The 12,649-nt window shown below is 41.4% G+C and overlaps 1 non-coding gene across 1 annotated transcript; it reads right to left on the bottom strand.

Moving 5' to 3' along the window:
* Nucleotides 1-2,920: 2,920 nt before the first annotated feature.
* Nucleotides 2,921-3,119, bottom strand: LOC148039898 (U2 spliceosomal RNA). Its single transcript, XR_015688751.1, has one exon. It is a non-coding gene; the product is annotated as a U2 spliceosomal RNA (small nuclear RNA).
* Nucleotides 3,120-12,649: the final 9,530 nt, after the last annotated feature.

The raw sequence follows: 12,649 nt of genomic DNA, 5'->3' as shown, positions 1-12,649 counted from the left end.
AATCCTCTTCAAAGAATATTCTACAATTCTAGGCATCGAATTGGTAGATCTCGTAGTTGTCCCACTTGGCAAAGTAACCTACTCTCGCCATTTGGCGAAGAGGGGATTGCAATTCTGAATCCTTTAAAGTTGAAAGTCTCATGAATTAAGGAGATATTCGGGTCCATCTCCTCATTGTTGTGGGATGCCAATGGCTGCTTGCTTTGCTGGGATTCTGGTATAGGACAAGCAAGATTTGGATCATCCTTATGGTTTCAGGGCACCTGTTTGGGCAAGTTCAAGGCCAGGGAATCGTTATGGTCTCAAGGCACCTGTTTGGGCAAGGTCATCCTAATGGTCTCAAGGCACCTGTTTGAGCAAGGTCAAGGCCGCAGGGAATCCTTCTCCACAAGATCAACCACTTTTTGGAGTTCTTCCCTTTTTTATTAGCTATCTACACTTCCTTCCTATTCTCTTATTGCTCCATGTTTACGCTTCCTTCCTATTCTCTTATTGCTCCGTGTTTTGCTTTCTGGGGAAGTTGCGAGAAAAATGGCCATTACCTTTGCACTAATAGCAAGCATCCAATAAGGCAGCAAACTTAACACTAAGTAGTATCTCCATTCCCCTCAGGTCCAAGAGCTGTAGGAACTCAAGTGGCTCATTCCCTCTGTCCCATAAGATGTAGGCTTTGGTGTTCGGCTTAACGAGTCCCCAGGATATCGTCGAGGTGGGGATGTATAACACCTTGCCCATGGTTGCAACAATGGTGGGTGTACTTCATCCACCAACCAAGGGGGAATATTCGAAAGCTCAATCCCTACTGGGCGCTCATAGGTGTGTATCCCATCGAGAGAATGATGATGATTAGGGCAAAGGATGTACAAGATTGCTCCTAAAGCCCACAGAAGAAGTCAGAACCCAATCACGCTGAACCTTCCACGCTAACATTGCCATGTAGAACCCCTTCCTGATGAAACGAAACAGGAACCAAAGTGGCCTGGCTGTGGTAGGTCACATCGAAGTAGCGAGAAAAGTCATCTTCAAGAGGAGGCTGGCCCATGAAATACAGGTATAACCCGATGGTGAGAAGGGAGAAATATGGTTGGCAAACACGTGCGAAGGACAATATGTCCACACCATTGTTCTGTAGGACTTGCTTTATAGTCGAGCTAATGGTTGCTCAGCAAGCATCTCCCTCCTCTGGCGCTTGCTAGTAGGGGTATGCATGCACGGCTCATTTACATATGGCAGGAATGCAAGGCTCGAAAACTCTACATACGCCGCGTCAATCCTACATGGGAATTATCTGCCACACTATTGGGTTAGAGGTTTTATTCCTCCTTGACTGCCTATTAGAGTCCATGTTCCCAGTCTCCCAAAGGTTCCTCCATCACTTTTTTCTTGCTAACATAGCATACATACATTGGAGGGTACTCATCAACTATTCTTCTTTGCATTCTTTGCATGCCAAACTTTGACGCATCCTTGTTCGTGCGCTCTACTTTCTATGTTGAATTCTTTCGCCTTGCTACTCATTATTCTCCATTCTCTTCTACTCTCACAACCATGGCTTCAATGGATTGGGCAATAACCTTCGAAGTTGTCCCAAAGATCACCCAATGGACATCCGCATAACACTTGTGGTTGCCAACCCTCGGCTCGCTTTGTCTTGATGCAGGAAGTCCACACTATTTAATAATTTGTAGGCCCCTTCAGCAAGAAGTTATAGAAGGGTGATAAGGAGGTTTTTGCCCACGAGACTTGCCAGTAGGTTGCTCCTTGCCTCCGCATGCATGAGATGTGAACACGAGGTAGAATTGCCTCCAGCTTTGCCTTCAGCCTAGATGCAACAATCGCAGGGGGCTAAAAGTTGCAACAATTGCAGGGGGCTCAAAGTGCAGGCGACTACTGCCTGTGTGGTGTTGCAGATCAGAAGATACTGGACATTTCGCCATTTTTGATGAAGTCAATGCAGTGCTCTAAATACGAGTCCTTCAACATCTCTTAGCAACCGGTAAGTTGGTTTGTGGAATGCCCATGGAAAGCAACCAAAATAGAACACTCTTTGTGACATCTCTATGTGTCAAGGTGAATAAGGTTGTGTCCAAGACCTCCAAGGTGAAGATAAAGTTTGGAACCATCTATCTTGGTTGCTCTGAATAGAGAAGGTATCAGAGAGCATCGACCCTTGCGAATGTGAAGCTAAGGCAAGTGATGAATTCAAAAAGCGTCGCAGATGGACGCCAGGGATGCTTTCCTAAATTCCAAGATGCAGGGGAAGGCTACGTGAGCAGGCGGAGGGGTTTGTCATGCCCGGGCAGGAGAAACATGTGTGCCACTTGCAGCAGGCTCCCTTGTCCTGGATCGATCATTCTTTCCCAGCAGAGGTACACTACTGTGTAGAGATCCTGTCCTCTGATGGCATGAGCGGCTGCATCCCTGAATCTGCTCCCATGGATCCAAGCAGCAAGCTTATGGCCGGCCGTCGTTCGGAGCTGCCCGATGAGGTCTCTTCTTTACCTAGCCGAGACCAAGGCGGGGGCGTGTCCTTCTCAATCAGCATGATGAGAGGCAGTTCTCCACAGTGTCATTGGCAAGCAGGAATGCGAGTGCAAGCTCGGCAGTCCCAAGAGCAAGAGCATACTGGGTGCATTGGCATTCGCTACTACAGCGGCACTATTTCTTACAGCAGCACGGCCACGCGCGCACTATCCAGATGTTGCCCAACCCTCCATCAAAGGCAACGCACAGTGGACGCCGATGTGCTGTCAGAGGGAGACGAACCTGCATCGCAGCACCAATACGATGCTCCCAGGAGCGCGTACCGAACTACGCTTGGTGCAAGCAAAAGCCAGGGGGCATGAGCTCCGCTGCCATTCACCAGGACCCTGCACAGCCACGACCTAGATATCACGCCTTCATTAGAGCTTTGTGGGAGGGGGGGTGCGCCAAGCGCTCCGAGGTAGAGCGATACGGAGGCGACGCGCGCAGCCCCGGGCAGCAAGCTGCCGGATGGGGCTGCCCCCGTGAAAAAAATTAGGTTAATATCGTAGCGACCCGATGGGTCACGTATCAGATATTAAACTGATAAGAACAGATACTACACTTGATCTTAGCCAAAAGGCCGAGAAAGGTATGAAACTGCTCTGCGCTCCAACCCTTCGCTTTATACTCCCCTCCTTCATCCTCCTACCCTCGCCTCCCTTGCTTGCTCTTTGCGTTTCCCTCTGCTGCGCCTGTGCCTACGGGACTGGCGGAGGCGGGACAGCGCGTCCTATGCTGCTAACCTAAAGCCACTCACTCGCCTCCATACGCCTTTTTCAACAAATTCGAGAGACCCAAAGACCACGGCCTTCCGGATTCCTTATGCTCTATTTTGTACTATTAATTGGAAACTTGTTGGGCATAAATGTCAACCCCGCTAAAAAAAATAGGCATGATCTTCCCCAACCCCACCGTTGCTTCTTCACTATCGAATTAATCATGTTCCATACTGCATGATTTTTATGCTTAGTGTGCAGGGGAATCATGTCCATTGAAGCGTTTGTCATCCCACTAGTGTCAAGCATGGAAGCCTAACCCCGTTGATGCCAGTAGAAACGGTTGAATCATTTTCATTTGGCAAGACTGGGAACAAAGTAGCAAAGTGAATCTAGAGGGACTCTTGTAAGCTTCGCTAACACCTTGAGAGGCCTTATTCCTTTACCCGATTCTGTGCATAGTTTGAGATCCACATATAAAAAGATTTTGCGCGTTCGAGCCATAGGCAAAAAATCAGGGCATATCCTCGGGCCCGAAGACCTCGAATAGAGACCAAATAAGAGAATTGGACACCATCCACAAATGCCATCCTTGAAGTTTCTCCGCTTGGACCTAACGATGCACTAAAGGGGGTTCCCCAAAACCCCCCCCCCCCCCCCCCCCCTTAGTGCCATCTTTGGGTCCGATGAGTCCATTAACTTTGCAAGCCTTTACATTACCTCCCATTCTTCCTTTACTTTTATGGATCCTTATCCACAAACCTTGTCTCTAATATTATCCTCGCTTACATAGACTACCTTCTTACTTTATGCCGACATGCACGTACTTCACATAATTTTCTAGCTCCTTGCCCTTGTCGCATGTCTACTCTCACCTCTTTTGTTAAACTCTGAATTTTCTCCCTTGTCTAAAATCATTTCACATCATGCAACACATATCTTCCATCCTTGTGTCCTCATTAAGTCCAGTATTCGCTCTCCCCTGTCAACTAGTGGAATACATAGAAAATTCTTTAATGGACAACCCCAATCCTCTATTAGCTGAAGGCCCCTCATATCCTTCCTTCTCTCATGACTCTTCCATTTTCTGTTCTCATGCTCTCAGCTCATCCATCCAAGCGGGTTCTAGCCATCTTGGTCACTCTCCATGCTACAATGTTTGGCATCCCTGTCAGCCTCTCCTCTTGCACCCTGAAATAGAGGACTCTACCTCACTTGGAACAACAATTGAAGAAGGGGGCGCCCTTTGTACCCAACGTCTCCAGGCCCAAGAAGGCATTTTCCGTGGCCTCTCTATTATTGAATTGTGTTCTGCAAGATATTTGGATGGTACTTTAGTGGTAAAAAGATGGTAAAACCTCGTCACTCTCTTACTTGGCAACGTGGATGCTCCTACCATTCCTCATCAACTATTATTGGATATTTCTACCAACCTTCAAGGTCACTCCCTCATCAAGTACATTGCTTCCTCTTCTCTTACCCCTCTCAGTACTGTCCTATTTCCTTATATTTCACATTCAACATCTAGTCTTTATCTAAACTTCACTTCAATCTCAAGATCACATCCTGGTCCTTATCTTACACTCTCCCTATGGGCTCAACATCCTCATCTTCTTATAGTTACACACACACTCCACTTCAATAGTGTGCTAGAATCTCTTGAAACAAATGCAATTGCACACACTCTTGGCTTTCTCCTACGCATTCAAGATTCTCACAATGTTTCCAAGTGTACACCAAAATCATATCCCCTTGAATTCCTCATTGCCACATCACTACTTCTCAATGTGCAATCCTAAATCCCTACACAAGATCTTATCCTACCATCACATTTCATTCACGCTATGTTTATTTAACTTCCAATCCATCAAATCATCATTTCTATCTATCCCAGCCTATCCAACCATGCACATAGTTACCTTCCTCCTACAATCATATTGCTCTAATTGTATACTCAAATCTCAATCATCAGTCTATCTTACATTACAATGACATCATCAACAATCACAAGTACTCTCTCTTCTAAATTTCTCTCAGTGTCATCATGAAATGGTCTACGTGCTACCTTACCCAAATCATCATCTACAAATTGCATCCTTCTCAATTTGGCCAACTATCTTGGCCTTCCAAAGGAGGCGAAAGCAATGGATAAAGTACAAAGAAATGCATGAGTACATCGGTACAAACTACTTGTATGGATAAAAGAGCACACTGACACTAAGTATGCTATTATTGAAGATGTGACACTCAACTCTTGGAGTCGTCTCTCAAAGATAATATACTTGAAATGACTCATCAATCACTTGTTATTTTACACTCCCATATTTATTAGCAACCTTCCCAAGGATCATGTCACAAGCACCTTATCAATCTCTATCTTACTATGGTATCTAGTGACGTGGGGATCGTATTTCCATCTACAAACATGCTCTCACTATTATTTCACTCCACAACTATCAAGCTCCAATTAAAATACACTATCTATCTACATGATGAGCCCATCTCTTAATCAAGTTTATCATGAAGCAAACTATGGAGATAAGCTCTTCATCCAGGCAACCAATGCCCAAATATCTTCATCATCAGCTTACATCCCTTAAATCATTGCAAGCAAAGATTGATGTATATCTTATGCAACAATGAGGACAATGTCTCATGCTATACTCATGATTGTAATCTTAGGACTCTCGTAGCCAAGATGATTGGTAGAAAGTCTTTGTACCACAAAAGAAAATTCTATTTTCTTTTGAGAAGAGAGGAGGAATGTTAGAAGATATTGTTAACCTTTTCTAGAGATAGGGAATGTTAGAATGATGAGATGTACTCATATGAATATGTACTTAGAGAATATCTAGATATTTAGGAGAACTAGATAAGATAGATCTAGAACATGTGGAGAATACTTCACTAAAAGTCCTACCATATCCACACCTTTATTGTAATATGTGCACTCTCACCTATTCTAATGAAAGAGTGTAAGCAAGTGTGCATTATGAGTATGTGGTTCATCCTCCATCTCATTGTCTCATTCTCTCTCTCTCTCTCTCTCTCTCTCTCTCTCTCTCTCTCTCTCTCTCTCTCTCTCTCTCTCTCTCTCTCTCTCTCTCTCTCCACTTTGTTCTTAATTCTTTATTATCAAGTCCAATTCAGTCTATAAAGTACCAAATCTTTGAATTCTTTTGTTGTTAGTACTTTAACATAGTATCAAACTTGAAATTGCACAGTACCAAATGCATAAATTCTATATGTTTTACCACTTCAAGACAATACCCAATTTGATTGCTTTGAAGTACCAAATTGCACAGTACCAAATGCATAAATTCTATATGTTTTACCACTTCAAGACAATACCCAATTTGATTGCTTTGAAGTACCAACTTCATACTACATAGTGCCAAATTTGATATTGCAGAGTACCAAGCTTGGTACTATGCAACTAATGTCAACACAGAGGTACCATAATTACCATTGACACCTTTAAAAGCCCTAAGAGTACCAAATAGTGCAACTTAGAACATCATATTTAACCAAACCCAAATGACTCTACTCGTATTAAAAAGTGCCAAAGTAGAAAAAACATTAAAAACGTATTAAAATTTGTAAATTTGAAATTTCTATGAGTACCAAAAAGTACAAAAAAAGACATTCACATTGATACTTTGATACAAAAAATTTATTGTATCAATAGAAACCAATTATGCCAATAGTTGATATATTTCATAGAAGATGCAGGATTGGTTAGCGATAGGACTTTCATGGAGTGGGTTATGAAATCCAATAAAGGTCTTGCAACCTACAAAGCTTTTGCATGAGTTTGCGTGCAACTTTGACCAATTGGATATTGCAAAGTGACAGGCTCTTGAATATAAGAAAATAGAATTGTTTCTACAAGCTGCAGATCCTACTTTGTAGGTTCACGTGGAAGAGCTTCTTGAAGATGAAACTAACAAACAAGGTTTAAAAACAAAGTGGTACGATATCAAGGATGTTGTCTCTATGATTGTTAAGAGACAGTAGAGATGAGCCATGATGCATGATAGGTCTATGCCTTTGGCCACTAGCAAGGTCATAGAGCAAGTAGGAAAGCAACCTATTTCAATATTTGGTGCAATAAAAGAGGATGTAATGGATGAATTGGTTAATAAGGGCATGCACGAGCTACAATTGAAGTTTGCAAGAATGGAAGAAAAGGGTTGTCTGCTACACCAAGAACCCTAATTTGCGAAGGCTTCTATGATTATGTATTTGGTGTGATAGCACTAAGTATGAGTGTAGGAATTATGGGACTTATAGGGATGCATTATTAAAGATTTTGATTTTCTTTAAAGATGGCAGGATCGACCTTCGCGAGACAGGCTTACTACTTATTCCAATTTTTGGAAAGGGTGGAATGTAGAAGTTGGTGGATGATGTTGCTATATGGAATGCTTATGCTGCAGTGGAAGCTACTAATTTTTATCTTCATATGGAGAAAGATCCTAGATGTGTTGCTAAATCTAGCAAGAAAGCTAAAATTTGAGCTCATGCTATGCATACGCCAAAGAAGGGAAAGATCCCTAGGGTTGAATTAAATTATGCAAGAAAGAGTATCCAAGAGATGACACATTGGGATGCTCTAGTAGACTATTTTTCTATTAGTGTGTACCTTGCTAGGTCATAGGATCTATATGTTATTGTGGAAGAGAAGAGAAAGAGGGATGATGGAAATCTTGGGATGTCTAAGAGGGTCATTAGAGGGAGTGGTAGATCTCATTTAGATCAACCACATCTTGCACCTTCTGTGCTTAACCTACACCTCAATATAACAAGGAGGATGTTGCAAAAGAGAAAAATCAAGAGCATGCAAAGTCAAAGGGGAATCAACCAGCATACAATAGTCAAACATTGAAACTACAAACTCATTTGAGAAAGGTTCTTGAGGAGGTAGCACATCTTGAATAGCAAAGTAGAATTGCATCTGGGAGAGATCCTTAGCATTGCAAAGAGAGAGTTCCATGAGGAAATCATTGATATTATCAAGAGAAAAAATGTAGTTTGTTGGAGAGCCAATTCATGATATGATGCAGGGTGAAGAAGAGCTTGAATCACATGGGTATTTAGATAGTTTATAATGATGATGCAAGTGTTGTAATATAAATTATTGAAAATGACATCATTGATGATAGAAAAACACTTGTGATGGCTAAAAACACAATATTTAGCAATACAAAAAGGGGAGTGCAATAGATGTACTACATTGATGAGGAGGCTTCAAGCATGATACCTAGGAGTCATTACACACATTCATTAGGTTTGTATGAGTATAGAGACAATTGTCAAGGTTGGGGACCTTGAAACTCCTTGTAGTACACTTATTGATGACCATGGCTAAGAAATCAGTGTCATGTTTAGGAGCTTTGTATGAGAGTGGAAAATGGCTGGTTGATATAGACCATGGATGGAGGATAATGGTAGCCAACAATTCTCTAGGGGATTTGTATGCAACTTGCCCAAATGTCAAGATTACTATTGGTGATATCCAAGATGAGCAACACTTTTTTATGTAGGATTCCTCTTCTTATCCCATTATCCTCGGACAGTCGTACATCATTGTTGTACCTATGGAAATAAAGGTTATAGATAATGGATCAGCCAATGCACAAATCAAGAGCTAATATGGTAAGAGGGATGTTCACTTTTTGATTATTTATGTTAATCATGCTAGGAATCAAGATACATTGAGAGATTATCCATTATCATAGAATGTAAAGGAATTGAGAGAGCTGGGTTTTCAGTGAGTACCACTATAAAGTAGGATTATGATAGTGCTAGATGGGAAAAGCTCTCAACTCACATAGGAGGCTTGGTGCTTTTTCTCTAGTTTCCATTGGATTTTTAGCTGGAAGCTCTATATGTTTTTTAAAGAGTTGAGACCATAAACACAGTTGAAAAGCAAAACGTTTTTACGACTATAAAAAATATGAAAGAGCATGCATTATTGGATGTAGATGAATCTATTTTTGGCATATATGATGAGTTGTCTTATATACATACATTGGCTGAAATTTTAGCAATCCTGAAGTCTGTGCGAAACCTAAAAATAGCATGATATAGGTGTGTTCTTTGGACATGTGCCATGTGATAGCTGATTTTGTGATGCATGGAGGTCTATGCTCAGATGACATGACTGAAGCTAAGGTTGATAGATAGAATACGATTGTGGATAAGAAAGTGAAACTAGTTGTATTGCCATTGCCTCCAAATAGTGATTAGATGATTGACTTGGCTTCTCATCAGCCAAATTAAAGGGATACAAAGAAGATTAGTCATCACGGCTTTACTGCACATTCTCTCAAAGAGCTAAAAGTTGGATGTGATGAGATTATTTTGCCTATAGAGAAGTGATGTTTTGAGGAAATGTTATCTAGGCTTTGGAGGCCTTTTGGATTTCAGCCATGTGAGAGTGGATGTATGTATCTAAGTATAGTTTCTCCTCTGGTTACTTTCACTCCATATGTACCATACAACCTGCAGGTCAATTCTAGTGCCAAAAGCTCATTTGCAGACATTGATTGATCTCCTAAATGAAAAGATTAAGATGGGGATCTTGGAGCCTTCCTCAGTTCCTTGCTTGAATCGATGGTTCATTATACCAAGAAAAATGAAACATTGGTATTTTATATAGGATATGTAGCTGATCAATAAAGTGATCATTGAAAATGTAGAACCATGTCCTATTGTTGATGAGTTTGCAGAGGCTTTTGCTAATAAAGTAGTATATTCTTTGGGTGACTTATACTATTGCTATGATTAGTTCTAGTTAGCAATTGAAAATAGGAATCTTGCAACCATGAAGACACCATTGGGATTAGTGCGCATGTGCACTCTACCACAGGGGACAATGAATTCATTTGCACACATGATGAATGTTATGAACAAAGTATTGTGGGATTATATGCCTCATCTAACTATACCTTTTTTTTAATGAATTGCCAATAAAAGGGTGCATTGAAGAGGATAAAGATGAAGGGCTAAATGAATAGAGATGAAAAATATTTACTCCTCATCATATTTCTATTGACGGTGAGAAGATCATTGATAGACTCAAAGAAGTGAATCTTACTCTTATAGGTCAAAAGTCAATCTTTGGAGTGAATGGAGTATTGATTGTTGGACATATGTGTTGTCCATATGCCAAAAGGCCATCATTAGTAAAGGTGGATGCAATTGGTAGGATGGATGAGACTTGCTCTTTAGTATCAAAGGTAAGGAGGTTTTTGGGAGCTTGTGTATTTTATCTTATCTAAATATCTCGTTTTTGTTAGAAAGGCAAATCTAGAGCATGGCAGCTATGGAGGTTGGAAAATGAAGATAAGATTCATAGTGACATGGACAATGAATAGACCAATGGTTACACAATTGACCAAGATGGAAGCTTGGACTCATAAACACAATCTTGTGTAAGAGACTTACAATGATAATGACACTAACTAAAAATACAAAGCATCATGATATTGCATTACTCATATTGAAAGTGATAGTCAGGTACAATGCTTTATAGTAGTTGGGTTGTTCCACTCTCCTTATTGTGCATATGGGATTTAGGACATCTCTTCCTAGAGCATACATCATTTGTCATATCTTTCAACACCCCCCTCAAATGATGAGTTCCTACACTTGCTGGCTTTTGCCCCCTCTACATGATGACATGGCCCAAGAGACTAGCTCATAGGCAGCCTAGTCAAGTTAAAGCTTGAAACTTTATATCTTTGGCAAGGGTTTTATTTTACAAAGCAAATACACTAAGGGACCACTATGGGAAAGATAAATTCTTCAAAACAATATGTCAAAGTTGCTGTTGATAACGGAAGCATCTTCTTCATATTCTTCATTCATGAACCAATTTTGATGATGGTTACCATTCTGTACATGGTGTGCTCTTTTACGGTGGAAACATTCACTAGCTATATTGCCAGTCTTACCACAATAATGACATGTCATCTTATCTTTGTTGTCGGAGTTGAATCCTCGGCCTCGGCCCTTTGCTCCATAATTTCCTTTGGTGTACAACAGGCTGTCTCTCTGTCTCCCATTTTCCTTTACTTTTATGGATCCTTATCCACAAACCTTATTTCTAATATTATCCTCGATTACATAGACTACCTTCTTACTTTATGCCGACATGCACGTACTTCACATAATTTTCTAGCTCCTTGCCCTTGTCGCATGTCTACTCTCACCTCTTTTGTTAAACTCTAAATTTTCTCCCTTATCTGAAATCATTTCACATCATGCAACACATATCTTCCATCCTTGTGTCCTCATTAAGTCAAGGATTCGCTCTCCCCTGTCAACTAGTGGAATACATAGAAAATTCTTTAATGGACAACCCCAATCCTCTATTAGCTGAAGGCCCCTCATATCCATCCTTCTCTCATGACTCTTCCATTTTTTGTTCTCATGCTCTCAGCTCATCCATCCAAGTGGGTTCTAGCCATCTTGGTTACTCTCCATGCTACAATGTTTGGCATCCCTGTCAGCCTCTCCTCTTGCACCCTAAAATAGAGGACTCTACCTCACTTGGAACAACAATTGAAGAAGGGGGCGCCCTTTGTACCCAACGTCTCCAGGCCCAAGAAGGCATTGTGCATGGCCTCTCTATTTAATTGTGTTCTGCAATATATTTGGATGGTACTTTAGTGGTAAAAAGATGGTAAAACCTCGTCGCTCTCTTACTTGACAACGTGGATGCTCCTACCATTCCTCATCAACTATTATTGGATATTTCTACCAACCTTCAAGGTCACTCCCTCATCAAGTACATTGCTTCCTCTTCTCTTACCCCTCTCAGTACTGTCCTATTTCCTTATATTTCACATTCAACATCTAGTCTTTATCTAAACTCCACTTCAATCTCAAGATCACATCCTGATCCTTATCTTACACTACATCAGCTCAGATACGCAGACAGAGTATTTTCATGGCAGCAGGAGGGAGTATTGAGGTCACTGGATCATATGTATATTTGGGAGTCACCTTTACAGCAGCTTCAGGGACTTTCTCGATGACACAGGCAGCTCGTGACCACCTCACTAGAGGATACTCAGCATTGGCTCTTATGGAGCGACAATGTCATCAGGCGCATTTCCAGGAGCCCCGCACCAAGGGGTGGCTCTTTGATACTCTAGTCACTCCAGCACTGATGTATGGAGCAGCTATATGGGGGCCAGGCCTTGCCGATTATGTATGGACATTGATGGAGAGACCTCAAGTGATCATGATATCTAGATTGATTCGCAGTAAGACCTCAGTCCCACATGACATTGTGTGAGCAGAGCTTGCCATACCGCCCATGCTAGTCGAGGCATTATTTCAGACAGTCTACTTCCTACACAGATTTCAGGATATGGACAAAGATCGCATTGCAT

This window comes from Lygodium microphyllum, chromosome 2 (genome assembly GCF_053477565.2).
Source record: "Lygodium microphyllum isolate KBCC chromosome 2, Lygodium_microphyllum_v1.1.10, whole genome shotgun sequence".
Classification (NCBI taxonomy): Eukaryota; Viridiplantae; Streptophyta; class Polypodiopsida; order Schizaeales; family Lygodiaceae; genus Lygodium; species Lygodium microphyllum.
The sequence above is the reverse complement of the archived record's forward strand: the minus strand, read 5'-3'. Positions and strand labels throughout refer to the sequence as shown.